Source organism: Capsicum annuum, chromosome 10 (assembly GCF_002878395.1).
Source record: "Capsicum annuum cultivar UCD-10X-F1 chromosome 10, UCD10Xv1.1, whole genome shotgun sequence".
Lineage (NCBI taxonomy): Eukaryota > Viridiplantae > Streptophyta > Magnoliopsida > Solanales > Solanaceae > Capsicum > Capsicum annuum.
Genome location: NC_061120.1, coordinates 157,696,434 through 157,722,942, shown reverse-complemented (window position 1 = coordinate 157,722,942; position 26,509 = coordinate 157,696,434). Strand labels below are relative to the sequence as shown.

At 31.6% G+C, this 26,509-nt stretch overlaps 2 long non-coding RNA genes across 2 annotated transcripts; one reads left to right on the top strand and one right to left on the bottom strand.

Moving 5' to 3' along the window:
• Window positions 1-2,745: 2,745 nt before the first annotated feature.
• LOC107846001 lies at window positions 2,746-10,765 on the top strand. The gene is made up of 3 exons (XR_007045943.1): window positions 2,746-2,917; window positions 3,811-3,925; window positions 10,629-10,765. It is a non-coding gene; the product is annotated as an uncharacterized LOC107846001 (long non-coding RNA).
• Window positions 10,766-18,866: 8,101 nt separating this feature from the next.
• LOC107846000 lies at window positions 18,867-20,865 on the bottom strand. Its single transcript, XR_001667151.2, has 2 exons — window positions 19,246-20,865; window positions 18,867-19,183 (listed from the first exon to the last, which is right to left on the bottom strand). It is a non-coding gene; the product is annotated as an uncharacterized LOC107846000 (long non-coding RNA).
• Window positions 20,866-26,509: the final 5,644 nt, after the last annotated feature.

Here is a 26,509-nt window from a genome sequence, read left to right as displayed (position 1 = left end):
ATATAAAATATCAGTAATTAAATATAAATTTTCAAAATATAATTAATAAGATTATTTTGGTAAAATAAACTTCTAATATAAACACAATTTAATTTATGTATAAAAATAAACTTATAAAAAAATTGTGAAACATTGTCGTGCATTATTAAATGGGAAAAAGATACTCTATAATACTTTTTAAAACAAATAGCCAAAGTTTGAAAACTTTTCAAAAAGTGGTCATTTGGATATACTATTTTTGTTTTATAAACTTTCCTAATTTGGATCATTTTGGCCTACGGAGTCCATATACAATCCATAAATAATAGTGATACAGTCTATATACAATACTGATACAGATTCAACTTGGGCAATTCGGCCCTTTTAAAAATATTTCAATTTCTGTTTTTTGCTAAAAAAAATTTAACTGATCAAATGTTCTGCTTTTTTTTTTATTTATAAATAATAATTAAATAACATAAAAACGATATAATTGTTAAATAGAATATGTATCTATATAAGATATATGTATAGAAATTGTATAGTTCTATCAAATATGTATATGTATAAAATATATAAAAAAAAATATAGAAAGTGTATGAAAATTATATAATTGTTGTATAAAACGTTTTAAAAAAATTGTACAGTTATTGTATAAATTGTGTATGAAAACTGTATAATTTTCGTATAGAATATTTATATGTATAAGATATGTATAGAAACTGTATAGAAGGTGTGTAGAAACAGTATAGAACAAACTAGTAAATTGAAAAGGTTAGAAAGTAAAATTTAAATTCCATGGCGATTTTCATGAAAATAGTTTTATTTGAAGTGTATGTTATATCGAAAGTTTTCTATCAAAACTTTTTTCAATTTTTTTATATTGAAAAGTTTAGCTGTTAAAAGTTTATGTATTTATTTGATTATGATAGTAGTATTAAAAATATTATTTATATATTTACTTGTTAAAATAAAAAGTAAATAAAAGTTTATTTTCAAAAATTGATAAATCCAGAAAATGTGGGGAAAAAAAGAAGAAGAGGGAAAGGTAAGGAAGAAAGACAAATAAAAAGCAAAGAAAAAAATATGATGGGTCCACAAGACATTATATTATCAATTAAAAAATCCCTCACAAAACTAGTCATAGTTGCGCCTCGCCCATGTTAAAATTTCCCATTCTCATAATTATATAAAGCTTCAATGGTGCAAGAAGCATGACAAAGTGCGTGCACCCATATCATATATTAAACTTGAGCCGCAAAAATCAAGTTGAAGGATCCACGCATATTTACTAGTATTATATTATTAAAAATGAAAGAGACACATTTAATTCCCACTTCTACATGGTGGAAATTGAACTTATACAAGAACCAAATATTGAAAATAAAACAGAAAAGATGATAAAGTTATAAAGTTTGCAAAAGAAGAAAAGAAAAAAAAAGAGAAGAAATGTTGGAGGAAGAAGAAAATTAAAGAAGAGATAAGATGATAAAGACGGGGGCAATTAAAGAAGGCAATGGGGTACTTATCTTGACATGCCTTCTAGAGAATTAGCTATACAGTTTAAGTGTGTCTAATTCAATATATATATATATATATATATATATATATATTATCTATATCTATATCTGTAATCTCTATCTCTATATCTATCTCTATCTCTATTATATTAAAAGTGTGAAGGCTCTTATAATTGACTTTTGCCCTTTTTACCCTTCATTAAAAGTCTTCCCTTTAAACAAAATCGTCTTTTCACCTTTTTTCCTTCAATTATTATTTTATTAAATTAAGGAATTCTAAAATATATGGAAAGAATCTTAATAAATAAATATATGAAAAAGAAATTAATATGACAGTCCTAAAATATATAGAAATTACAATTAAGAGTCCCAAAATATATGTAAAAACCACATTAATAAGAGAAAAAAGAAACATATCGTTAGGTTTATCTACTCAAATTATATACAAAAAATTTCACTTCAAAAAAATTTAAACCTTCCTCGTCATTAAGTAACTAAAAAGGGAAGGAATCAATGTGAGCATATTTAAGTCAAGTTGAAGACTCCTATTCACATTCAAGAAGGAATAAACTTATTTAAGGTAGTGTCTTAATTGTAATAACTTTTAATAATGAAAGGTTTAAAAAATTATTGATATGGCATGTAAAAATATATGCCAACATATTTTTAAAATTCCTTTCATATATCACAACGTATACACTTTCCATAGAAAAATATAACACTTTTACATATTTTAAAAAAGAAAAGATTACATATAGTTTTTAAAAAAAAAAAAAGGAAATCAGGTTTAGTTTTTAAAATAATATTTTTTCTTCTTTCTTCACTATTTTCATACGTATGAATTTTGATAAAATTCCTTGAAAAACTTGACCGAATCTTAAATGTTAGGTACATAATTCAAATAAGAAAATATTTAATAACTAAATTTTAATGAATGACATTAATTTTCTTAACTCTAGGTGGAGGAAAATTTTCGTGCAATATTTTCCACCTAATTTCATCAGTTTAAGTTTAATTTTTCTTTCATATTTTAGGAATTAGAATTTTTAATTTTTCTTCCCATATTAAGAATTTGAATTCGTTTAGGTGTAAAATTCATATGATATTTTCATTAGATTTTCCTTTCTATTTTAAGGATTATTTCTTACTAATTTGAATAGAACTGCACCAATGTAGTTGTCTCGTTTACTATTTTCTGTTATTAAAAAAGACGTGTACTAGAAAATTAAATCAAAGATAGCTGCTAATTGCTTCTACCAAGAAGTTTGATGTAGAAGTTATTTTGTAAGGCAAGTGAAAGTAAATCAAATTGGTGTAATACATCAATTATGATGTAGAGGGTGATGTGCTCGAGCATGCTAATATAAGAATGCCTGAGTCCTCCTTCAAAAGTGTTCATATGTTGCATGCAATGGAGGGTAAGAAATTCAGTACTCCTATTATATTTAATTTCGTTGGCATATTGTTAGCTAATTACTACTACATATATGTATATATAGACTTTAAAGATCTGAAAAAAAAGTGATCGGCATTGTCAAATTTGAACTTTTTAACCTTTATTAAAGTCTCCACAAAATAGTTTTTTTTATTTTTTTTCTCAAATTATTATTTAAGTTTTAGATCTATGTGAAATCATGTAAAATATTCTTTCAATTTTACTTTCAAAATTCAGGAATAAAAAAAGAAAAAAATCTTCTTTAGTACAAATTATATGTATCAGCTATTAAAATTTAAAAATAGAGAAGGTCCACAGTTTCTCCTCAACCTCCCCCTACTTACGTTGCTCCCCCTAAATTGAAAGCCTACAACCCCTTCACTCCTATATCAACCCATGCACAAATGAAAAAAGGAAAAAACACAGACTCATACAACGCACGAAGCAAAGTTGGAGAATTATGTAAACTTATATTATTGCATGAGTTTTACGAAGTTTAATTATATGTAATGGTCCCATTTCAAGGTGATTAAGGTTACATATGTTGTATTTGTTTTCTTTAATACAAAAGTTTTTAATTGAAATAAGAAATATTGGTTATTTGATTGGTATCTACTATAATAATAGATGATAAATGAATTTGATCTATGTTGGTTACTTAATACAGAAAATTATTAATGTGTGTCGAAAATTATTAACGATGTGATTTGTGTTATGGTGCGATGGTTTAATATTTTTCTCTTTCTATTATTTATTTTATTGCTGTGTATTACTATTAGGGAGAGATTGAAAATTGATATGCTGTGACACTTAGAGAGGAGTTTGTTTAACCTTGATCCTATCTTGATTGATCATGGCTACTTTTTTATTTTGAAGTAATTTGTGTTATCTGGACTCTGGAGGCAATGACCACTGCTTATGGAATATCTGAGCAAATCTTAACTTCTGGACCTACTGAATTGCATGTTTTTAAAATCGCAAATTGAAAAAGGTTTGTTCTTGATTTACCTTATGCTTTTGATTGAATTTTTTTTTGTTCTGTTAGTGATGATCGTTAATACTCTCTATGGTTTGCACTCTCACGACTCTACATGTTGAATTACACGGGATATGTTGTTGTTGTTGGAATGTTTGTTATGATCGAAGATATTCTCTTTATCTCTACGAGGTAGGGGGAAGGTTTGCATACAATCACTTGTGGATTACAGGGGTATGTTGTTGTTGTTGGTACTGTATGTGTGATTGATTTTCAAATTATGTATACAGAATTGATTGGATAAAAATATTTTTTTATTGTATTTGTGATGATTAGAAACTTAAGTCTGCGTACATTCTGCATTGGGCATATCAGTTGTTGTTGTTGTGTTTGCAATGAATTTTTGAATTATGTATAAAGAATATGATTTAACAAATTATGGCGCTTTCCCTAAATTTGAATTTTCGTAGAGTTGATAATCATAATTGAAAAGTTATAAAGTAAGATTTTATGTGATGCGGCCTTCCTTTCTTGAACAAATTTGTAAGTTAAATGTTGCATCCTAAAGGAGACTTTAGGATAAGATTTAGGCAACACTGTTAGTCTCAAGCATGGATTTAATTTAAGATTTATTTAAACTCTTATTCTCATGTATCTATCTATACTATATTATTTTTTTTTGTAACAATATGAATATTATCATTGACAAATCAGAGAAATCAAAAGTGTAAAAATTCTTATAAAGGCCCTGCAATATACAAAATAGTCATTTACTATATTTTTTTAAATTAATAGTTAATTATTTTTATAATATTAACTCCTAAATATATGAAAAGATTAAGAGACGTAAAGTTTTATTAACACTAAACAATTGAATCACAGTTATTGATACCAATAGGGTAGCAACTTTCTTCTATTTTGATATATTTTTGTATGTATATGTACAAAGCTAAGAAAAGTTTGATGGTAGAGTATAGTATATACATAAATTTATGTTGGTTTATTTGTATGTTAGAATCCCGGATCGCATGGGATGTTTCTTTCTTGTGGAAAGCAAAAGTTAGTGAGGATCTGCTGAAAATTTCTATTTGTATATTAATCAATTTTTCTAACTATTTTTCGATGATAAGATGTGTTCTGATGAACTGAAATTATTCTTGTTTAAGATCACAACTTTCTTTTGTTACCATATGTAATGGATTGCCTTTTCACATGTTGTGATTTGATATTTGCTGGTTAATGAATTAAGCTGCTTCTAAAATAAGAACGTGTCTCATACATGGATCTATCATTTGTTCTTCTGAACGCGTTTGGATTGATGTTATTTTGGTTGGTTGTTCTGTTAGCTTGATCTATAATTTTTGTATTTATTTAAAAAATATCTTTGCTGACTTTTAGACGTATTCCTTAGAAAAATAGCATAATTATATGTGTGATGGTTGAAAAACTTTGTTCACTTTTATTGGTTGTTAAGTTGACAATCTTCATATATGTGTAGGGATTCTTGAAAGTAGGAAGGAAAAACTTCTGTATATATCATATATGTAGGGAAATTGATGAAGTTTTTTTTTCATATCATCTATCCAGTCAACATCTTTGAGAGCTTTCTTCATATTTTTAGGCTCAATTTAGATTATGAAATCTGAAATATCCACAAAGTTTCTTGCTTGTGCCCTTATTTGCATTTCTGATTCCAATGAAGAGGTCAAATTATCAAAGAGGGTGAGATGACTTATGCTTTTAATTTGACCTTCTTGAAGTTGATTGAGGTATTCTAGGACCAGGTCCTTGAGAGATTTGGTCATGAATACTTTGTTGGGACTCATCTATGTGAAGATCCTACAGTTGAGGACCTGGTTCTTCTCCTTATTCTTCTTCTGCAACCACATCATTTTGAGCATTTTGTCCTTGAGACTCAACTTCTGTTGAACTATCCCTTTGAATAGGAATAAGTTCTTTCATATCTATGTCATCACTTTCATTAGGGTTCTTCATGTTTCCTGACTCATCAAAGATAACATAAACACTCTCCTCTACATGCAAGGTTCTTTTATTATAGACCATGTATGCTTTACTAGTTGAAGAGTAGCCTACATAGACAGTTTTATCACTTTTGGAATTAAATTTTCCCAATTCATCATTACCATTATTCGAAATAAAACACGTACAACCAATAGGCCTTAAGTAATCAAGTTTGGGCCTTTTGTTGAATAACAGTTCATAAGGAGTCTTATTGAGAATGGATCTAATTAGATATCTGTTAGTGACAAGCATACAGTTTTTATAGCTCTAGTCCAAAAAATCCCAAAACATAACCATCTATCAGCACAGTTCTAGCAATATCAATCAGAGTCATGTTTTTCCTTTTAACCACTCCATTTTGCTGTGAAGTTCTTGGAGCTACAAAGTTGTGGTTAATTCCATTCTCAGGATAAAATTCCTCAACCTCAATATTTTTAAATTTTGTTCCATAATCAGACCTAATCCCTTCTATTTTGTTATTCACTTTCCTTGAATTTGTTTTGCAAATATAACCAAGACATCATATGTTTCATCCTTAGTTCTCAAGAACATAGTCCATGTGAATTTGGAGTATTCATCTACAATGACAAAAATATACTTCTTCTCTCTTCTACTTGAAACCTTGACAGGTCCACACAAGTCCATGTGCAATAATTTAAGAGTTCTAAAGGTACTTACCCGTTTCTTCTATTTGAATGAGGACCTGGTTTGTTTTCCTTTGACACCAACATCACCAATTCTAAAGTCTCAAAACTATAGCTTTGGAACACCATGGATCAGGTCCTTTGAGACCAGCTTGTTGAGGAGAGAAGAACTTACATGGCTTAATCTTTTATGCCAAAGATCTGCATTCTTACTTTGAGCATTCAAATAGGTCAATTAATATCCAGGAACTGAGTCTAGATCAACCATATACACATTTTTGCATCTTTTAGCTTTGAGAATGACATTCCAGTCTTTAAACTAGTTACAGTACACCAGTCAGATAACAATTTTACTTTATATTTTTTATCATAAATTTTTGATACTCACAGCAAGTTGTATTTCAATTCACTCACATAATACACATCTTCAATAAAATGACTTAATGATTTCCTAATTTTACGAACACTAAGAATGTAGCCTTTCTTGTCATTACCAAAAGAGACGCCTCCACCTTAAAGTGCCTTGACTGAGAAAAAATAGTCAGTTCTTCTAGTCATGTGCTTAGAGCATCCACTATCCATAAACTAACTTTGACTGCTTTCCCTTACTCCCACCTGTATTATGATATTATTTGTCAGATTTGGAAACCCATTTGAGCCTAATTTCCCAATAGGAGGATCCGAAAGTAATCACAACTTTCTTGGTTCAGCGAGGCAGTCTATCTTTCCTGAATTTTATTGGGGGGACAGGTCTCTTTATAAGTAACTGCATCTGCTGAGCATGCTTGGTAGAGTTTATTTTAGATATAAGCCTTGATTAAAACTCATCCTTTTTATGACCATTTATTCCAAAATGAGTATGTAAAAAATTATTGGCCATAAAACCAAACTTGTTGTGAGACTTAAAAAAAGAATTTCTATATTGATTGCTAAGACCTCTATCATTATTCATTCATTGATCAGTCAGATTAGCAAGGATCTATGAGGAGGTGGTCCATTTCAAGGACTAGTTAAGATCTCTCTTCTACGAACCAGGTCCTTTTATAATTAATTATATTTCTCTAGATCGGGCATGAAAAGCTTTTGAGACTTGTTCAGTTTCTCCTCAAGTTTAAGTTGTAGACTACTATCCTTTTTTTCCCTTTACAGTCAAATTCAGCTAATTTCCTTAAATTTTCCAATAACTTATTGTTTTTAGAATTTAATTTTAAAGAATGTTCTCCTAGCTCAGATAATTGAATGGTTGATGCTATTTTTTCATATTCTAGATTTTCTACCATCTCTTCGAGAAGATCCTTCTCAACAGTAAGCTCACATAGAGAGGCGTGTAGTCATTCAGATTCTACTTAATAATAAAAGGAGTTACCTTACCATCTTATTCATCATCTGATCTAGCCATGAGATCAAAGAGAGAATTGTCGATAGTTTCACCATCTTTTACAGCTAGCATAGAGGTATCTTTAGGTTTTTCTTACTTATTTGGTTCACTTAAGGAGTCTCCCCAAGCAACTAAGGCTTGCTTTACTACATATTCTATTGAAGCTTTTCTTCTTGACTTGTCACGGGCCCGATCCTTCTTCTTAGCTTTGACTCCTCTGAACTTCAGATATTTCTGATAATCTATCTTGTGTAAGGGACAATCCCTAATAAAATATCCTAGTTTGCCACATTTATAACATAGCTCATTTGCACCTGTTGGCTTGTTACTGCTATCCTTCTTTTGAAAATTTTCAGTACTCTTCATAGCCATAATGAATTTTTGATCTAAGTAGGCAACATCCTCACTAGAATCAGATTTGAAGCTTTTATTGCCAAATATTTATCCTTTTTAGGCTCATTCTTCTCGTGATCCTGCTACTTCTTCATTTCATAGGTCTTTAGGTTTCTAATTAACTCTTCCATGGTAAGAATTTTGAGATCTCTTTCTTTAAAATGACATTAATCTTACTCTCCCAGGACTTAGGCAAAACACCCAATATATTCCTCACCTGTTTGCTAGGAGGAATAACTTTACCAAAATAATGTAATTCATTAGTGATAGAGGTGAATCTTGTGTTTATTTCTTGAATGATTTCACTTTCCTTCATAGGTGAAAGCTTCATATTAGGTAGTATACATATCCACATTCGATTCTTTGACCTGACTGGTTCTCCCATGAGTAGTCCTCAAACGGTCTCAAATCTTCTTTGCACTTTCACAAGTAGAAATATGATTGTACTCATTAGGTCCTAATCCATAATCAAGAGTTTCTTAGACTTAAAAGTCTTTTCAATCCTTTTGTGATCCTCATTATCATATTTTCTTTGATTTTTAGCAACCAGTCTAGTAATTTCTCCTTCCTTAATATCTATCACAAGAACATGAGGCCTATCACATATTATATCGCATACCTTACTATCTTCAGCCATAGTAAAATTGTGTATTCATATCTTTCACCAGCCATAGTATTGATAATTGAATTGAGGTGGTCTGGTGATTGACTATTCTTTCTCTAAATTTGGTGGTGCTGTCATAATCAAGGATCCACTTTAGATGTTAACCTTTTAGAATGCACCGCTTTGATACCAATTATTGAATCATAAGGGTTCACCACCACTATAGGACACGGTCCCTAAGGAATTATAAATAATAATAAAATAAGAACGCAAAGTAAATGTGCAAAACAAATCAACACACAAGATTTTTATGTGAAAACCTCTTTGCTCAAGGAAGGAAAAACCACGACCTATCCTCACAGAATTTTTCAGGCTCCACTATAATTAATTAACTCAGATTATAAACTCAAAGAGGATTTAACTCTAAATCCTAAATCTTATAATACCTCTATTACAAACCATCCAAGACAAGTCTATCTCACTCTTCACTTAATCGACTAGCTCTAGCCAACTATCCTTAGACAACTCTACCTAAGCAAGACAAATATCTATATATCTATATATATATATATAATAAAAAGGAAAAGTTTGCTCACATACACCGGAGTAAATCAGTTTCCAAAACATGACTCAACATAAGCAAAACTAAAGAACACGAGAATTTTTGGATCTTGAGTAAGAGATCTTTTGCTACCTTTTGATAAAATGAGATTGCAAAAACTATCTTCTAAAGATGATTTCCTTTGTTTATATAGATGTGCAATAATCTTGATTGAAATTCGACTGGACCAGGTGTCAAATATCATGCACTGTGAACATGCACAATAATTATGCTACAAGACAAAATTGTGCAGAGTGCGATAATGTACAACTATTCTTCAGTAAATGCATGTAGTGGACTTGGTCCCTGAGTATGTTACGTACTCATCATCAAAACATAATAAACCACTTCATCCTCCTCAGACCTCATTTGTGAGATTTTACGAGCTAAATTATTGTTGTTTTTGTTTCGATTGCATATATATATATATGCAGAGTGGAAAAGGTTAGAATGTAATTTTAAGATATTTAAAATTGAATAAATATTTCTTAGATAATAATTTATCTTATATATATGTCATTTAGTAATTAGTTTAAATATGATCTTAATTTAATTGTAGGGTTCACTTAATTTAATTAGATAATTAATAAGCAAAAATGATCAAATGTGTTGTTAAAGTATGTGTTTTGAACATATATTCCCTCATTAATAATATCTATGACTAATAATCAATCAAATTTGATTTTCTCAACTTTAACCAAGTTAATAAAATTAGATTGTTTAGGTGACAACCCCTTCCAACCCTATTGATTTTTTTATTAAACAATATTCTCCAATGAGAAAATTAACTTAGGACATGACCCTTGATATAAAGTATTGAGAACACGAATTAGGTTAGAAGGTCAGTAAGTGTGGGTGAGTCCTATCCAGTAGTTAGGTGTTCTTTGAGATGGCCTTGCTAGTAGTATAGGACTTTCCTTATAGGATGGATTCTCAGGTTAGGCGGGTTGGGGAAGGTGGGTGCTTACGGTTTGATAGTGTATCGCTCTACTACTTTGTGGTTCCTTATTTCTGTTATTTCATCTTGTCTCATATTTTACTACTACTTTATTTACTGTATCTGTGTTTTGATCCAGGGGTCTATCAGAAACCACCTCTCTATATCTTCGGAGATAGTAGTATGGACTGCGTATATTTTACCCTCTCCGGACCCCAATAGGTGAGTAATTATTGGGTATATTATTGTTGTTGTTGAGAAAATTGACTCTGGAAGACTGTAGTCATTCTTAAAAATTATTAATTTAGATAATATAATTAAATTTTAACATAAGTTCCATTCCTTTTTATTTTTATATAGGGATGAAACTACTAACACAAGTTCTGTACAATTTCTATTCTTTCCTCAAGTAAATACTAGGAAAGAAAGATATTCCACCATAAAAACACGAACCTAAAATCAAGACTGGAAAAATCCTAAACCTAATATTGGTGATTCATGGCAATGACAGCCACTGGTGGAGATATTCCATCGGGGCATTTTCCAACATTAGCTGAAAAAACACCTACCCCCAAAGCATCAGAATCATCGGAGAAAAATCAAACTATTCAAATTTATTCAAACCTAAATCAAATATTGAATCTCCTATAGTACCACCAAAAATAGCTATCATACTGCATGGGGAGCCCAATATCACGTGAAAAATATCAGAAGTAAGAGCTTTAATTCTGAAAGAAAATTTACAATATGCAATCATTGATAAATTTCATATGACAAACCTGTTATAAAAGAATTAAGAAGAAGCATACCGGGACAATATGGCATTAAAAGTAAGTGTACAATTGGAGTCTTGGATGCAAGGCATGTGTTGATCAGATTGACCAGCTTAGAGGATTATGTGCAATTGTTATCACTTCAGCTTTTTATGTCAAAAAAAAGGAGTTGTATTGGAAGATGCATACGCTAAAATGGGATCCATGGTTTGAACCAGATATTTAAACAACGATAGAAATTGCATAGATTTTATTGCTCGATTTACCTTTAAATTTCATTGCAAAAGAAGCTATTTTTTCAATTGAATCTGCAGTTGGAAAACCTTTGACATTAAACTTAGCCACGAAAAATAAAACAAGACCAAGTTGTGTCAAGGTAAAAATAAAGGTAGATTTAGTGGCTAAGCTATCGCAAATGGTAAGAATCAATGACAAAGATGACGTTAAAGGGAATATTAAGTCAAAATGAATCACAATAGAATGTGATTACATGCCCAAATATTGTAAAAGAATGTTGTCTGCGAGGACATGATGAAACCAATAGTTGGATAATTCACCCAAAAATTCTGAAGCAAAAACATACTAAGGAGAAAAAGAAAGAAGAACAAACTGAATCAACAACAAATCAAAGAAAAGTGTTAACAAGTGGAAAGATAGTTGGGAATGTTCAAAATAAGGTGAAATAGATGGAAAGAACGAAGAATAGGTTAAAAGGGGATAAATATGGCCGCATAGAATGAGAAAAAAAATAGAAGAGATGAGAATCCCTTTGATGTCTTAAGAGATATGGAAGAACAAGAAGGTAAATTGAAGAAAACAATACAGGCAAGAGTAAAGAAGAGGAGCAAGGAATTAAGAAAGCGGAGTCCACAAGAGAATCCATAAAGGATTGGGTCACAAATAGCTTTCATAAAACTACTCCAGTCAAGGGAACAACAAGGAATCAAAGCCAAAGGAATGATGATAGAAAGAAAGATGAGAGGGAAGAAGGAGGCATCAAGCAAACAATGAGGAATACAAAAGAAGATCATCAACAAAAAGCAGGAGATTTGGTGCTTTATTAAGTGGATAATGAAAAAGTACTTCCTCGGGCAATAAGAGATGACACAAATAAGGATAACAAAGAAGAAATTGAGAAGGAGGATATAGACAAAATGGATTTGGTGAAGAATATTAAAAATATTACAAGAATATAGGGTTTATCTCCCAAACATGTTGAAAATATAAAAATCCAGCATGGTAAGTAGAAAAAGAAGACAGAAGGGGATAAAAATATTGTGCAAACATTATCAAGGGTGACAAGGGGTACAACAAATAAAACTAGTCAGCGATGAATTCTACCATATAGAATACTAGATCAGTCAATACACGAAAAATATTTACTAAATTAGTTAATATGCATAAGAAATATCAATTTTATATTATTGATCTTATGGAATCTTTTCAAGGAACTAGTGAGTTGGAAGGTTATAGAAGAAGGTAAGGGATGCAACATGCTATCACTAATTCTAATGGGAAGATATGGGCATTTATAGACAAAAATTTTGAAGTTACAGTAATCAAAGATGGGGAGTAGGCTTTAATGTTGTAGTTATCTAACCAAGCTCAAGATGGGGTGGTAGTACTAACTTTGGTGTATACAAAGTGTACTCAAGAAGAAAGATGTCAACTGTTGAAATCTTTAGAGGAAATTGCAAATAATGTACAAATTCTATGGATGGTTGGTGGAGACTTTAATGTAATCAATAACAATGAAGAAAAATTAGGAGGTTTACCTGTCATAAAAATTGAGGTGATAAACTTTAATCATTGTATAAATATGTACCTTTGAAAGATATGGGATTTAAAGTTTGTAAGTATACTTGGTGGAATGGCAGAATAGATAAAGAATCCATTTTTAAATAATTGAATAGGATATTGTGTAATGATAAAATGATCTCATCCTATCTAGTGATGAAAAAAGAGCATTTAATCAGGAGTGGGTCAGATCATGCACCACTTTTGATTAATCTAAGAAGCAGCAGTGAAAAGGTTGTCAAACTCTTTAGATTTTTAAATTTTTAGGTCAAGAAAAAATCATTCAAAAGTGTAGTTCATCAAAATTGGAAGGCAGACTTTGAAGGAGATCCTCTCATGATGTTTCATCATAAAATGAAGAGGGTGAAGAAAGAACTTTCAAAATGGAGCAGCGACACTTTTGGTGATGTGTTCAAAGAGATTGCTATACTGGAGAATACTATTAAGGCAATAGAGTTATAATTTGAGCAAAATCTAATAGGAGAAAACAAAGAGCAACTACATGGGGCATAGGCAAAGCTCAGTAGATATATGCACATAGAGGAAGAATTCTGAAAGCAGAAAGTAGGATTGGAGTGATTCAAAGATGGAGAAAGAAATACAAAATTCGTTCATGTAGTTGTAAAAGGAAGGAGAAACAGGTTAAAGGTTAAAAGAATTTAGAATAATGAAGAATGTTGATTGGAAGACCAAGATGAAATAACAGATGAGGTAGTGGAATTTTATAAGAAACAGTTTACTAAACAAGAAGACGTGGGTAACTCTCAGATGATAGATAACCTGCCAAAACTGATCAAAGAAGAACAAATTAGTGAACTACTTTTTATGCATGATAAAGAAGAAGTTAGAAGTGCTGTAATGGGATTGAATAGGTGCAGTGTTGTGGTCCAGATGGCATAACATAAATGCTTTTTCAAAAGACATGGGATATACTTAGAGATGATATTCATCAAATAGTGAAGGTCTTTCATACTGGAGCAAAATTACCAAGGTTTATTACCCACCAAACCTTGTACTTTTTTCTAAGAAGGTAATTGTTATTACTTTCTCAGATCTTAGACCAATTTCCCTAAGCAAATTTGTCAATATTCTCAAGATTAATTCATGAGAGACTCAAGAAAGTGCTTGCTAGTATTATCTCAGCTGAACAAACAGGTTTTATCCAAGGAAGAGGTATTACAAAAAATATTTTGTTGGTATAAAAAATAATTACTGATATGATGAAAGCATATGATAGGGTGGAATAGAGTTTTTTTATGATAGTATTGTGGAAGATTGGGTTTGCAGAATAAATGACAGATATAATTTTCAGGCTAGCTAGTAATAACTGGCATCCTGTGTTGATAAATGGTCAACCTAAAGGCTTTTTTAAGTCATCAAGAGGTGTGAAACAAGGTGATCCCTTGTCACCCACTTTTTTTATCATAGCAGTTAAAGTTTTATCAAGAGCTTTTAATAAACTAATAGATGGCATGGAGTTTAAGAGATTTGGGATGCCAAGGGAAATTCCTAAGACAAATCACTTGGCTTTTGCTGGTGATATGATTATATTGGTTAAATCTAAGATAAGAACTTTACAGTTGGGGGCTAATACTTTAGAGCAATATGAGAGGGTTTTAGGGCAGAAAATAAACAAAGAGAAAAGTGCTATCTACTTTCATCATAATGTATCTGTTGGAGAGATGATTATGGTAGAGGTAGCAACAGGGATATTGAGGAAGAAATTTCTATTTACCTATCTGGGTTGTCCAATATTTTATACGAGGAAGCAAAAAGCATACTACCAATAATTAGTACGAAAATTAGGGCTAAGTTACAAGCATAAAAAGGTAAATTGTTATCTTTTGAAGGTAGAGCAGTGCTAATTAAACATGTGTTTCAAAGCATACCTATCCATTGCTTATCAGTAATGAATCCTTCAACGAATTTGTTGAATAAAATTCACAAAATGCTTGCTCAGTTCTTTTAGAGTAGCTATATAGGAGGTAAAGAAAGACATTGGAGTAAATGGAAAAGTGTTTGTTTACCTAAAATAGAGGGAGGCTTGGACTTTAGAAGGCTGCAAGATGTATCCATAGCCCTCTTTTGTAAATTATGGTGAAATTTCAAAACAAATGAATCAACTTGGAGAGAATATATGAATAATAAATATTGCATGAATCAAAATCATAATTTGGTAATGGAGGACAGGAAATAATGGGTCACAGGTTTGGAAAAAGATGCTACAAGTCAGAGATTTAATAGAGCATCAAATTGGATGAAAAATAAAGAAAGAAAACACAATGTTGTGGCAAGATAATTGAATTGGTTTGGGCGATTTGTATACAATAATAAGAGAAGATTTTGCTTGGGATTAGAATAATTAGTATGTTAGTGAATTGGTGAAAGTTGGCGCATGGAATGAAGACCTTACGAGCGATATTTTGCCTGAAGAGTATGTTAATCATATCAAGACATACATTAAAGTTCCGAATTGGGGGGAAAAGAAAGGATGAGCCTATATGGATGTTGGAAGAAAAATGAAAGTGTAGAATTACCTTTTAAGATTGCTTTCCTTACGTGGAGAACCAGAAAATTTAATATTCCAATGTAAACACCTATTTTTTTACCAAATCTATTGTTTTACGCCATTTTTAGTGTTTAAAATATATATGTATTTTATTTTTAGGTCTAAATTTGATAGTTTAATTTTATCTTATTTTTACAAAGTTTATTTTAAAAGTTTTGAAAACTAAAAAAATAGGGTCACATTTCAAACAAGTTTTTATTTTATTATTTATTTATTTATTTTTAGAAAAAAAGAAATTTTTTTAAATTTTATTTATTTTCTTCTTTTAACTTTTAATAAAGAATCTAGTGGTATTAATATTTCTTAATCATATTTTTAAGAGCAACTATTTAACTTATTTGTATTTTATTAGTTTTAAATAGATTTTATTTCATTCAAAATATTGACTAAAGAAAAAAAAGAGAGAGAAACCTAAACTACCCAACAATCCCACTTTCACTTAATATCCTCCCACAATCTCACTTAACCTCTCTAACTCCCTCCCACAAACAAAAAACGTACATGCACACCACCATATAAACACACGCACACTCAAATGAAAAAGACACACGGACAAAGCAAGAAATAAAAACAGAAAACGGACGAAAAAGATTGAAAAAATAAGAAACAAAGGAGAAAACAAAAAACGAGAGAATGAGAAACAAGAAGGATAAAAGAGTATTAAAACCATAGCAGAAGAGGAAAATAAAGGAAGAGAGTTTGGATTTTTGTTCGAATTTTCGATGATGACGTTTGTGTTTTCCTTTATTTAATTCACCACGCAGATTTTATTCGATCATGTACTTTTCATTTTATAAGTTTTTATGATAAACCAAATCATGAATAAAGTTGGTTTAAATGATTTCAGGTGTTATTTAGCATGTGTGGTTGATTAATTATGTGAGTCATTATTATTGATACGAATGTACGTTTAAGTTATTGAATATTTATACTTATACATTTAAGGGTTAACAAGTAATTGGGAGAATTAGATCATATTCAAATTGAAATTGTTTTAACAAAAGAAGGGAAAAAAAGCATGACAAAATTAAGTAACTGGTAAAGAAATATCAATACTTTACTGTTTAAGCAAACAAATTATATAATCAAAGCAAATATGGATTATTTTAGCCTATTCTAGGATACTATCCATGATGTATAAAATAGTTGGATGAAATTATAGTATGGATGCTCAAGCACCTTTACTTTAGTTCGTTAAAAAATATTTTCTTCTTTATTTTTAATTTAAAAACTTTACTTGACATGTTTGACTAAGCTATGAAATTAATAAAATGTTTTGATACTTGCATTATGTATATTGTTTCCTTTAATGAATGAGTTAAAATTACTCATAAACATTCACATGTAAATCTTATGCACAACACTTCTCAGTATTTGACTTGAAGTTTGTTCATGTTTGTCATTTTATTTTTTTACCATATAATAGTCTATTTAATTCTTAATTTGGGTTCATATCTCTTTCAAGTATTTTTAGTTGTAATTTTCATACTTTTTCAAATTATTTTCTGTATTTTATGATTGAGTTTTTGCTTATTGATACTGTATTTTTCTAGTTTGGGTTGAATTTTTTATATACGATAGTATTATCTTGGGTTAGAATTAGCATGTATGATTAATTAATTTACTATTTATTACTATGAAAAAGAATGAAACAAGATGAGACACGAGTTTTACTTCCAAACTCACTATTAAAAGGATTTTAAATTCATAAAAGAATGAGTTAGGTTCTTAATCTTAAGAAAATTAAAGTTTAACATACAAGAGAAAATTAACGATGAAGTTGGAAAGCCCTGCCACCTACCATTCGTTATAATAAAATTTATCATACCATTTGAAGCCAATCTCATTGGGTTGGGTAGATTCTAAACACGTTAGGTGCTTACGTAGATTGAGAAAATGGAAATGATCCATAAATGCCTTAAAGGCGCAAGAAATATATCAAAACTTGTGGTATGACCGCAAAGTACTGCTACCGGCAAACCACACATTAATGTAATAAAATAATAAAAAATAAATAAAAAGCGGGATAAAAGTCACTTTTAGGTTAACAAATGTTATATATCCAAAAGATTAATTTAAGCCAGACGTGAGTCATTAAAGCGAACGTGCTAGAATCACGGGACTCGAAGGGTGCCTCATACCTTTCCCTCCGTCAATAGAATTCCTTATCCGAATCTCTAATTCACAGACCAAAGAGAAAGAGTCATTTCCTTTTGATTGGGGATTCAATAAGGTGACTTGAAACACCCAAACTCCATTCCAATTGGCGACTCTGTAAAATAAATAATTCCTTTTCAAAACATCACTTTAATTGGAAAAATCCATTTTCTCTAAAATCAACTCTCTAGCGGGATTGGGGAGGTAAAAATAGGGGTGTGGCAACCAGGAAATGATAGAATAAGAAGATAGGGAATTCAGGGACCTTTCAAATGTTGGTGTCGTGACAATCCCAATAATGAGACTTTGTCTTATGTTTTCCTAAAATTCTATACTGCTAATAGGACTTGGTCCTACTTTGCTTCTTGTGAAGGTATAAATGTAACTGGTCTTCCTTTAAGAAAAGTCATAATGCAGTGGTTGAATGCAAAAGTGAAGAAGGATATGGGCTCCTATTACAATGCTTTATGAGTATGATCATATGAGAATTATGGAAAAGAAGAAATCTCAGTAAGCATCAAAAGAAGAATACCTCACAGTTAAAAGTGATACATACTATCACTAAAAACATGCAGATATTGCTTAAGATGAGGAAGCAAGGAAGGATCTTTCCTACTAACGGGAAGGAAATAGAAGGAGATGGAAAATTTCACACCTAGATTGAGGTAATACAAGTGATGTGGAAGTTTATAACATAGATAGGGCATTAAGAGGCAATCCTGGACCTAACTCTTATGATTTTTATGTAAGTGATGACAGAGGGAATTTAATATATGCAGAATTTGGAACAATTGAAGATACAACAAGCCGTAAGAAGAAGCAACAACTTTGTTACAAACTAGCAAACATTATAATAAGGCAGGGCATCAGAAAGCAATTTTTCAAATGGACTCCTTAATTTTATTCAAGGTTATGTAGAAGAATTGGACATGTCCATGGTGCATTGTAGATAAAGTGGAGGAATACAATCACTATTTCCAAATAAAGTTCAAACATTTCATCATATTTTAGGAGAAGGAAATGCTTTAGCTGATTTCTTAGCAAACACAACAATAGATAAAAGAGGAAGCAATTTTACAAGTTTTAACAATCTAAAACCCGCTGGTAGAAGGTTGATTAACAATGACAAATTACAAAGTCCTTACTTAAGAGTATCTCCATTAAAGGGATAAGGGGCTAAAAACGCTTAGCATAATGTTCATCACACGCATAATTACAAATAGCCACAAAGGCATCAAAAATAGTGAAATGTTGTTTAGCCTATATACAACAACCAATAAAAAGGACCCGACAAAAGTGATGGATCTGAAGTCAGATTGGGATGGAGAAATTGTTGCCAAACAGCTCAACATTGGGGCGGTGGATTAAAGCTGCCCTTGCACTTCATTCCAGTTCCACCTGAGGAAAAGAACAAGGTTAGTACATGCAAGATGAAAGATAGGAGCGGGGAAATATATTACCAATTGATCAGTAATAGTAACAACAGATAAGATCCTGCAGAGATGAAAAGGAAGCCTACACCATTCACCAGAGAACACAACTGCCAAGGAAAAAAGAGCATTAGAGGAGATCTAAATCTAAAGCAAAGCAGAGCAAGGAAGAACAAATCTGACTCTTGATAGTTGAGAATTCAATAGCAGTATTCAGACACATAAGACCACGGATGTTGATAACCCACAAGAGGAGAAGGATGAACTTAGAATTGAAAAGTGGCGGCAACATGAGCTTAGATGTTAGAAAAAGTGGAGAGATAGGAAATGAGTCTTTTTTAGAAATCCTACAAGGTTTATATATGACCAATTCGGGTTAACCGAATTGAGGCAGGACCATTTTTTATTTTTGTTTTTGTTTGTGGACTTTTATGGGTGTTGGGCCTTTGTACTGTATTTTTACTTATAAGTTAGTAAAATCCTCAAAATTACCTAAAAAAAAATTAACACAAGTTTCGTTGCTTTTTATTTTTATATAGGGGAAAATAGTAGTTTTCATCCCTGTGTTAGGGACGAAAATAATTATTTAAAACACAACAGTAGTGTAATAGATACATGAATTGAATATTAAAAAATCAAAAACTTAGAGAATTAAAGAACCAAGTATATTTATAAATTATAATATTCATCACCATAAATATAAATGTCAACAACAACAATAACAATAATATATCCACTACATGCAATAACAATAATATATTTAATACATTCCCATATAATGTGATCTGAAGAGGGTAGAGTGTATGCAGTCCACACCATTACTTCAGAGATGGAATAGAGAGGTTGTTCGATAGATCCTCCACTAAAGAAAAATATATAATCTAAGAAAAAGATGTACAAGGATACAAAAGATTATAAAGAGTCACAATAATATATAATAACTGAAGTGAAAACACAATTCACTTTTCCTTTTATTTATTTCCTTCATTTTTTATTTACACTTCACTTAAAACCCAGCAATTTATGCAGATGGTATGTTTGAAAGATTGTCATTTTGCTTTACCCAAAATATTCATAATAGCTTATTGAAGAACATTTACGTTTGGAGTTTTTTGTTCTTTTTACAAAAATTAAACCCCACGTGAATTTCAATTTTTAAAATTAAACTAACTCAACGTATCTTTGCTCCCCACCACCCCTTCTCCCCCCTCTTCCCCGGGGGCCCCTCGTTTTCCCCCCTTCCTTTTACTAATAATAAAATTCCACAAATTCGTTGATGTAAAACAATTGGATGTGAAAATTTTTCAAAAAAAGAAAAGTAAATCCAGAAGTTCATTGAACATAACAAAAAAATGAATAAATTCTTTTAAATACAGTAAAATTGATGAAAGGAATAAGAGGTTTCTAGCAAAAAGAGAACTAACAAAAAGAACTACTGACTGGATCATTTTTCGTGGGTTGAAGAACAGAAAACAGAAGAATGAGAAAAAAAACCATTAGACATGGAAAGTAGAGAAGGGAAGTTAGACATGGAAAGTAGAGAAGGGAAGTAATACTTATCTTTTCTTCTTAAAAGGACAAGGCCCTCACACTAATACAACTGGTTGTAAGCTAAGGATATTTTGGATAAAGCAAAAATGTATATCTTGCTTACATACTATCTTCATATATATATATATATATATATATATATATATATACTAGTTGCATAAGTTACGTGCTAAGTTCGGCCCGACTTCATGATATAAATATTAAAATTTTAGTTTACAAAAAATATAAATTAAGTCACATTTTTTCTATTATATAATTATTTAATTTATTGATACATTGATTATGTCTTGTTTGATAAGTCATATGATTATTAATGTTTTTATGTTATATAATTGGATAACTTTTAAATGACTTTATTTATGAGGAAGGAAGTATGAAGGAGAATTAACAAATACGAATTAATGTAGAATTCAATTTAAAATAAATACATGATGTGTTCAACATGTTTTAATTTTTTTCATATTTGACTGGTTAGATGTTTGAAAAAAAAAAATATTTTCTCTCGTGAAATAAATCTTTTTAGACTTACAAAAATGACTTCGTGAAAATAGAAAAATTATCTTCCTCATGTTACATTTATTGATCCCTTTGTTCTTCAATACACCTTCTCTACACTCCCAGCTGTAGCTTCCATCTCCATCAACCCTTATCCCATCTTTGATAGTACTTATCTAAATTGTATATAAATAATTTTTAAATACTAATACTTTACTACTGAATATAAATCTCTCTTGATTTGCTAAAATAATAAGTAAAAAGGAGTCAAACAAAATAAAAAAGAGAGATAAAAGGATATTCGTTTGTTTCTTTGACTTGACAAATAGCTTAAGGATCAAATATATTGAGAGTAGAACATACGAAATTATCTTTATTATTTATGTTTTAAAAATTACATTTGACTTTTAATACTTTATGTAATTGCTTAATAAAATAATAATAATATAGAAAAAAGTTATAAATCTTTTGTGAATTACTAAAATACATAAGTAAGAAAAATAATTAATTTTTAATATAAGAAGTAAGTAAAAAAAAAAAAAAAGAACAAGTAATTCATAAGGAACAAGAAGAGATGATTAAAAATTACTACTATGTTTAATTCAATTATAAATATCATGAAATGATAAATGAGAACAAATGTAATTATATGTATGAAAAAAAGAAAAATCATGTGTTACTATCTAATTGCATTAAAAGCTTTGTGAGGTCTACTAATATATATATATATATATATATATATATATTGTTTAAATTTGCATATGTGGATATAATTGTGTATATGTTTATATTGCAACTATATAGAAGCATGAGTAAGCATGCAGCTAAACCAGACAGCTGATGGTTGTCATGTCTGTTTTTAGTTGTCTGCTTCTAGTCGAGGGCATTTTTATAATTTTATATTTTATATTTTTATTTGATAATTTATTTTTATTTATAATCTATTATATATGTAAAAACTGTGTAAAAATATTATAATTATATTAATAATTTAAATTATTTGTAAAAAAATTTGGTTGATTCGAAATTCTACCAATGCAATATAAATTCAAATATATTAGTTTCGAGAAAATTAACCTAAATTACAATAATTAAAAAATTAAGATACTTAAAAAAATGTATTAAAACATTTATTTAACTTTTCAAATTCTATCAATGTCATATAATTAAAATAGAGGAACTAAAATATATTACTTGAAAATTACATAGAAAGTCGTATAAATTATAATAATTAATAATTTAAATATCTAAAATTATATGTAACAAATTTGATTGACTTTCTAAAATGTTTCATCAATGCCACATATATTAGGATAAAAAAGTAATATATAGTATTTGAAAATTATATAAAAATTTTATAAATTAATAATTAATAACTTAAAATATTTAAAAATTATATAAAAAATTTAACTGACTTTTCAAAATTTCATTTATACTACGTAAATTAGGAAAAAAAGTAATATACATTGAATCTGTACTGGGACGAGCTCCAAATATCTAGTATTACTATTACTACTATATATAAATGTGAGTGAAGCACACAGATGATGATTGTTATGTGTGCTTCCTCACAGAGGTATTTTCGACATTCAACTATTTGTGTGCTTTAAAGAGATTGTAACTTGTTACTCTATTGATGTTCCATATTTTAAGTAGACCACAAGACCACCCAATAATTACATAATGATCCTCCTATCATTTATGTTTAGTTGAAGTTTGTGGGGCCAAAAATGTACAGTTCCTCAAAGGTGAAAATGGACAAAACCATGGTAGATCGTTCACCAGATTCCTAGATTCTACCAGAACCACCAGACAAAGGTGTTTCCAGCGCTGCTAACCTCACTCCCGTCTCCTACAGCGACATCCTTAAGGCCCATACCCTCAGTGTCACAAGCTCTCTACCGGAGCTACTAATAGATTCACCCACGTTCGAAACTAACGATTCAAGCGATGTGGTTTCATTAACAATGGAAGACAAGGAACGGATCTACGAACCATGATGCTACTCAATCATCGTGAAAGCAGTAGGTAGGAGATTCAACCACCAATACCTACGGAAGAAACTTGCCGATCTATGGAAAATTACAGACCCGTTTCCTCTTATTGACCTGGGAACGACTTCTACACTGTAAAGTTTAATAGGAAAGATCTACAAAGGAAAATACTGCAACAAGGTCTATGGTTCATAGCCGGTGCCTACCTTTTCGTTAGTAGTTGGGTTCCGAACTTTGTTCCCAGTCACTCCAGAGTGTTAACTACTGCAATTTGGGTCAGACTACCCGAGTTACCAACTGAATTCTACGATACAATTATCTTGGAGAAGGTTGGGCGGATGATCGGGTCCCTAGTAAAAGTGGACGCTTGTACTTCAGCAGCTTTATAGGGTCGTTATGCATGGATCTGTGTGCCAATACTGATGGACGCTCAGGTCAAGCAATCGATCAACATAGGGAATCATCAACAAGTTCTTCACTATGAGGGAGACGAATTTCTATGCAACTCTTGCGGGAAGTATGGTTACCTTCAAACATAACAAAAGAAAAGCCAATCCCAAAGATCATGCCCATGCTAGAGCCGGCGAAGCCAGTCCAGATAAATCTTCTAACACTCATAGGAGCACCTCCGGGAAGGGAAAGACGATTAGTATTGAAACCCTACCCCAGGATAAAGGAGCTGGAACTTCCACCTCCAGGCCCATTCACTATTCTTTCCTTGGTGGGCTACGTCTAGCACCCCACAACGGCCCAGCTACTCCATAGCCCAACAAGGATGAAACCAATACGTCGGATCCAAATATGGGCTTTTTAAAAGTGAATTTTACTAAAAACATTTCTAAGGAAGTCCCTAAGCTCAATTGGTCTCTGGGTACGGCCCACAAGCCTTCTTCCGTGGAAATAGAGGCTCCTGCAGTTTTAACGGTCTTGTCAAAGACTTTTAAGACCTCAAAACCTCAAAATTTGGAACGCTCACTGACTGCTACTAACCATCCCTCTATGGGATTTTAACCTCTCCCTTCTGCGGTGGCTCGAAGTCAAATCACTGATTCTGATATGACAGAAATGGAGGTGGAACCTTTAAACGACATAAACCCCCATATTCCTAGCACTCTCATTGATTGCCCCATTACTCATAGTCCGAATCATCCTAACACTCTCTTGCCTACTTCTAATTATGGACCTCCCCAACATAATCACCTTTACCACGACCCTACTACTAATGAACCATTTCCCATTCTCTTGGCTTGAGATGGGCTTAGAGAATCAGCCAATCCCCCTTCAATTGGAATGGCAGGGGATTAAGTTCAGACTGATAATACAGAACCCCTGTTACTTGGCGTAGCTAGTAATGGAGGGTTTGAATAAGGGCCTTCAGAATATGGGCCAGAACATATGGTTGACTACCTTCTGAGGCTAACCAACCAAGCACATTTGGGACCTCTGTCCCAGGAAATGCTGAACGCAGAATGACCCTAACAGGTCAATCTCTGCCCTTTCTACCTCCCAAAATACCTCAAATATTGGAGAGGGCCCCCTTTTTTGTTCTAGCGCATGGGACCCACCTAACTCAGGACATATTACTTCTGAGACCTCAGTCCTTGGCCTCACCAGTAACTCCACAGGAAGTTACAGAAATGAAGGTAACTCTCGAGGCCCTAAGATAGAACAATCAAGAATTGGAGAACATCTTAGCTTCCCTGAAAACTCCATGAACAGAGGTTGAAACCTTAGAAAGGACACTTCATCTCACATTCAACGATGTCATAAGTGAGATGACCATAATCCTTATACCGCAAGAGCTAAATCTCATAGACTTGGAAATAGTTCCACCATCTCCCTTGATGGGGAATTTCTACAAGACAAAAATGTCTCCTCTCTTAAGGAAGAGGAAATCCCCAAAGGAGGAGACCTCGACTAAAGAAAAGGCAAGGACATACTACTGGAGCACCCAACCCCCTAACCTTTCATAAAGAATTGTATAATATGGAACACTAGGGGGGCTAACGGGGCAGACTTCAAAAGACACTACAAGGCCATGGTTGATCTCCACAAACCTATTATCCTTGCTTTCTTGGAAACCCATATGGGTGACCACAATCAGCTGGCTGAAATACTTGGTTTTGCCAAGAAAATCCAGTACTCGGCTGTTAGACACTCTGGTGGCATAGCCATCATGTGGAATGATGAAAACATTAAAATCAATGATATCAACATTTCCCTCCAGGACATCCATGTCACTGTTCAAGTCAGTAACCTTTCTTCCACTTGTTTTTTAGTGCTGTATATGCTAGTAACTCCCTTAAGAAGAGGAAAAACTGTGGGAACAACTTATGATCTTTGCGGATTCCATAAGGGATGCCTCTAATAATGCTTGGCTGGTCGGAGGTGATTTTAATAAAATTCTTAAATCCTCTAAGAAATTTGGGGATAACCTCATTAATCACAACAGGGCTAGCCTCTTCTGGGATTGCCTAAACCATTGCAGCCTTTTAGACCTTGGGTTCAAGGCAACAAATTCACTTGGTCTAACAAAAGATTCAGAAACAGAGGCTCCCTAATTCTGGAAAGACTTGATAGGTGTCTAGCTAATGAGTACTGGATAAATCTTTTTCCTGAAGTTTCTGTAACTCATCTCCCTAGAACTTAGTCTGATCATTCTCCTTTGCTTCTGAATCTTTCTAAACACCACATGATTTCCTCTAAAACCTTTAGAATGGAAACCATCTGGTGCTCCCATCCCACCTTCCCTGACATGGTTAAAAAATGCTTTTAGTGCTCCACTGACCTTACTCAAGATACTGGAAATTTTTAACCTATCATCACCTTTTGGAATAGAGAGATCTTTGGGAACCTCTTTTCTAAAAAGAGAAAAATTCTAGCTAGACTTGAAGGTATCCAAAGGTCGGAAGATTATCCCTTCAACTCCTTCCTTCATAATCTTGAAATCCATCTTTCCAAGGAATATAGTGATGTTCTCAGACAGGAGGAGAAATTTTGGAGACTCAAATCTAGAATAACCTAGCTCACTGAAGAAGACCAAAACACCAAGTTCTTCTGCACATCCACCATCAATAGGAGAAGGAACAATAGGATTAACCCCATTAAGGATGACTCTGGAAACTGGCACTACACTCCTGAGGACATCTCTACCACAGTCCTCAACTTCTACCATCACTTTTTTCCCCTGAACAAATATCTTCCTTTCTTAGCTACAAAAATAACCCCTCCTCCAGGGGATCTCTAAGATCTGA